The following is a 5,000-nucleotide window of genomic DNA, read 5'->3' on the forward strand; positions in this document are numbered from 1 at the left end:
GCGCTCCATCCATTTCGGTACCGGTGAGCGTTGCACTCGCAGTCGCAAAAACGTACGGCAAGTATATTACTCGGAAGAGTCAATGACAGTCCAAGCCCCCCTGCGTGGGAAGAGTCTTCCTAGGCCATGACCCACCGGAAGCGCGCAGCGTCCCCCACCCCAGACATGTGACGTCACACTATCGGTATTGACGACTAGACTGATTCCTTATAATCATTTGCCATACACCGGTGGAAGCTGCCGAGACGAGTAACTACATGGCGGCCTCGCCGTGTCACTAATGTACAGAGATACAACAGTTTCGACTGGAACCGGATGAAACGTATACACGGCGCTGATTAGTAATAGATAGAGCCATCAAAATACAGATAATGTATACAACTGTCCGTATACATGCTGAAAGACTCTGCTCACAATCACAACCACACGTCAGCCAGACACTCTTATCACGCACTACTCTCTGCCTGTAACAGGCACAAAGACAATATGTAAGCACCAGCATGGAACAACACCCAGTGCATCCTCTCCGCCACATTAGACAATCCACACTATCATAACCAGACCGGGAGGTCCACTCACAAAACAGAATACCCCACCCTTCCGACAACCACCATTGCTCAGCTAAGCCACCAACACCCACACATGTCCTACACAGGGGTACACCCAACATCACAATACTGCCTCCTGTCACAGCACACAAACAATGGCAGGAATGAAAGACACAGGTCTGCCACAAGCATGGAATCAGAGCGCCGCCTGTCATGAGCCAAAGGTGCATCCTGACGTGGCAAATCAGATGATGCCGCAGGCATCCACTTACTATAATCACAATCAACAAACCGGCCGCCGCCGCCGCCGCCCCCCCCCCCCAATACACCTTTCCTTACAACAATGTGTACCTTAACCTAACCCACATTGTACCTTAACCCAACCCACATTGTACCTTAACCTAACCCACATTGTACCTTAACCTAACCCACATTGTACCTTAACCTAACCCACATTGTACCTTAACCTAACCCATATTGTACCTTAACCTAACCTATATTGCGCCTTAACCTAACCCACATTGTACCTTAACCTAACCCACATTGTACCTTAACCTAACCCATATTGTACCTTAACCTAACCTATATTGCGCCTTAACCTAACCCATATTGTACCTTAACCTAACCTATATTGCGCCTTAACCTAACCCATATTGTACCTTAACCTAACCCACATTGTACCTTAACCTAACCCACATTGTACCTTAACCTAACCCATATTGTACCTTAACCTAACCTATATTGCGCCTTAACCTAACCCACATTGTACCTTAACCTAACCCACATTGTACCTTAACCTAACCCATATTGTACCTTAACCTAACCTATATTGCGCCTTAACCTAACCCATATTGTACCTTAACCTAACCTATATTGCGCCTTAACCTAACCTATATTGCGCCTTAACCTAACCTATATTGCGCCTTAACCTAACCTATATTGCGCCTTAACCTAACCTATATTGCGCCTTAACCTAACCTATATTGCGCCTTAACCTAACCTATATTGCGCCTTAACCTAACCTATATTGCGCCTTAACCTAACCCACGTTGCGCCTTAACCTAACCCACGTTGCGCCTTAACCCAACCCACGTTGCGCCTTAACCTAACCCACGTTGCGCCTTAACCCAACCCACGTTGCGCCTTAACCCAACACACGTTGGGCCTTAACCTGCTCTGTAATTGTCATACGACGCGTTAAATTAGTGTAGTGTTGCCTAACTGCAACCCCCGCAATATAGTTTGCTACTCGCACTGCCCGGTCCCCAGAGTATCGCTTCATGTTAAACACCTTGCAGCTATACACTGTAATGCGGACGGCAGCAGGACGTACATGCTCAATGCCCTTCGCAGTTGTTCATTGGCATTCGCATGGCGAAGCACAGCCTACGTTGTGGTACGGCTTGTGTCAACTGTCCGCTGATGTTGTACGTCCAAATCACACACTGTACTGCACATTGGTCCTCATGTACTGAATGATACATCGTGGTACATGTGTGACCGTACCACGACTGCGCCAACAACGGCGAACCATACGGTCCAAATATTGTGCACTCAGCTACGTGTCGTCTCCCTATAAGAGCTGGATTGCAGTATGGTATGCCGTGGATGGCGATCACCATGAGCCGTCTGTTGATGTAGTGGCGCGTGTTGTCAGACGTAGTCGTCTCTTCTCACACACCGTGATAGCATGGTGCACTGCGTTCCACATCTGCGACATGCGACAGAGGCCGGTTGACAGTCGTTCGCGCAATGGACATCGCATACGTACGGGGGCCACCTTCCACGTGTTCGCGAAGCGTGCACATGTTGTTGCGTGTATGTGGGCAGACATAGTGTGTCGTGACACCTGACACAGGCATGCAACAATCGTTGAATTTGCAAATGGCGATGGACGTCTACGTTTGCTGGTGACGTTACGCAAATGAAGAACTGGTAAACCGTTGTGGTGCGGTTGTTCTCGCTAGAGGTGAATCAGTGATGGCGACGATCGGTTGAGCTACCAACCGGTTGTTTCAGCGATACCCACCATGCCCACGAACGTGAATGGCATGTGGGTGTGAAGCGATACGCGGCGGTGGCTGGGTGGGACCGTCCCCGGCCGGTGAGGGGGGGCCTCCCGGCGTGCTGGCCGCGCGGTGCGTGGGCGCACGCGCTACAGCCGGCTGGTGGGGGCGGCCAGTGGCAGGCGCGCCGGCCGACGGAGGCGGCAGGCGGCGCAGCTGCGCGCCGGCGCACCCTGCACGCGGCGCCGTGCGGCCAAAGTAGGTCCTCGCGGGCCCGGTGCGAAGCGCGGTGGACATCTGCAGTGTGCTGGTCCGATTGAGGACTGTGTGCGCTGAGGATGCGCCGCCGCCCGGCGCTCGGCGCCGCGACGCCGTCTGCTGCTCGGTCGCCTCTGCGGTTCTCGCAGGTGGATTGTATCGCAGCTGTGCGGACGTGTTGGCGCGTGCGCTGTGCTGGGAGAGTTCGCTTCGGCACCCAAGTGGGGCTTTTGTCCTTCTGTGGCGCTGGCGTTGGAGCTGCCGGCCACCGTAGGTGGCGCGTGTTGTCTCCCGCCGGCAATGCCACGACAGCACGCTCCCGGGCCTCTGTCGGCAGCGGCAAGCTCAGTTGGGAGCACGGGTGGTCGCACCTAAAGCGTCTACTCGCCAAACTCCGGGCGATTGCGCCTCTCTCGAACCCGACCAAGTACTTAGGACGGCGCTGCGCGCCGCCGGGACCTGAGAGGGTTTCGAGGTGTATTGTGCAGGGGAGCTCAGCCTCCTCCTGTTTGCAGAATAATTGAGCGGACGCTTGCGTGTTCGCGCGGGCTCCCGGGACACACTCCCGGGCGGCCGGCTGCTCAGCTCTAGTTGACGCAGCTCCCTGGTTGATCCTGCCAGTAGTCATATGCTTGTCTCAAAGATTAAGCCATGCATGTCTCAGTACAAGCCGCATTAAGGTGAAACCGCGAATGGCTCATTAAATCAGTTATGGTTCCTTAGATCGTACCCACGTTACTTGGATAACTGTGGTAATTCTAGAGCTAATACATGCAAACAGAGTCCCGACCAGAGATGGAAGGGACGCTTTTATTAGATCAAAACCAATCGGTCGGCTCGTCCGGTCCGTTTGCCTTGGTGACTCTGAATAACTTTGGGCTGATCGCACGGTCCTCGTACCGGCGACGCATCTTTCAAATGTCTGCCTTATCAACTGTCGATGGTAGGTTCTGCGCCTACCATGGTTGTAACGGGTAACGGGGAATCAGGGTTCGATTCCGGAGAGGGAGCCTGAGAAACGGCTACCACATCCAAGGAAGGCAGCAGGCGCGCAAATTACCCACTCCCGGCACGGGGAGGTAGTGACGAAAAATAACGATACGGGACTCATCCGAGGCCCCGTAATCGGAATGAGTACACTTTAAATCCTTTAACGAGTATCTATTGGAGGGCAAGTCTGGTGCCAGCAGCCGCGGTAATTCCAGCTCCAATAGCGTATATTAAAGTTGTTGCGGTTAAAAAGCTCGTAGTTGGATTTGTGTCCCACGCTGTTGGTTCACCGCCCGTCGGTGTTTAACTGGCATGTATCGTGGGACGTCCTGCCGGTGGGGCGAGTCGAAGGCGTGCGACGCGCCTCGTGCGTGCTCGTGCGTCCCGAGGCGGACCCCGTTGCAATCCTACCAGGGTGCTCTTGAGTGAGTGTCTCGGTGGGCCGGCACGTTTACTTTGAACAAATTAGAGTGCTTAAAGCAGGCAAGCCCGCCTGAATACTGTGTGCATGGAATAATGGAATAGGACCTCGGTTCTATTTTGTTGGTTTTCGGAACCCGAGGTAATGATTAATAGGGACAGGCGGGGGCATTCGTATTGCGACGTTAGAGGTGAAATTCTTGGATCGTCGCAAGACGAACAGAAGCGAAAGCATTTGCCAAGTATGTTTTCATTAATCAAGAACGAAAGTTAGAGGTTCGAAGGCGATCAGATACCGCCCTAGTTCTAACCATAAACGATGCCAGCCAGCGATCCGCCGCAGTTCCTCCGATGACTCGGCGGGCAGCCTCCGGGAAACCAAAGCTTTTGGGTTCCGGGGGAAGTATGGTTGCAAAGCTGAAACTTAAAGGAATTGACGGAAGGGCACCACCAGGAGTGGAGCCTGCGGCTTAATTTGACTCAACACGGGAAACCTCACCAGGCCCGGACACCGGAAGGATTGACAGATTGATAGCTCTTTCTTGATTCGGTGGGTGGTGGTGCATGGCCGTTCTTAGTTGGTGGAGCGATTTGTCTGGTTAATTCCGATAACGAACGAGACTCTAGCCTGCTAACTAGTCGCGTGACATCCTTCGTGCTGTCAGCGATTACTTTTCTTCTTAGAGGGACAGGCGGCTTCTAGCCGCACGAGATTGAGCAATAACAGGTCTGTGATGCCCTTAGATGTTCTGGGCCGCACGCGCGCTACACTGAAGGA

General features: G+C 53.1%; 1 non-coding gene across 1 annotated transcript in view; it reads left to right on the forward strand.

Annotated features, from left to right (window-relative positions):
• The first annotated feature begins 3,413 nt into the window (after positions 1 to 3,413).
• The window catches only part of LOC126433729 (small subunit ribosomal RNA), a 1,910-nt gene continuing 323 nt past the window's right edge, over positions 3,414 to 5,000 (forward strand). The window contains exon 1 of the ribosomal RNA XR_007578708.1: positions 3,414 to 5,000. This exon is cut by the window's right edge and continues 323 nt beyond it. This is a non-coding gene — a ribosomal RNA (small subunit ribosomal RNA).

The sequence above is a fragment of the Schistocerca serialis genome, unplaced genomic scaffold, assembly GCF_023864345.2.
Source record: "Schistocerca serialis cubense isolate TAMUIC-IGC-003099 unplaced genomic scaffold, iqSchSeri2.2 HiC_scaffold_1173, whole genome shotgun sequence".
NCBI lineage: Eukaryota > Metazoa > Arthropoda > Insecta > Orthoptera > Acrididae > Schistocerca > Schistocerca serialis.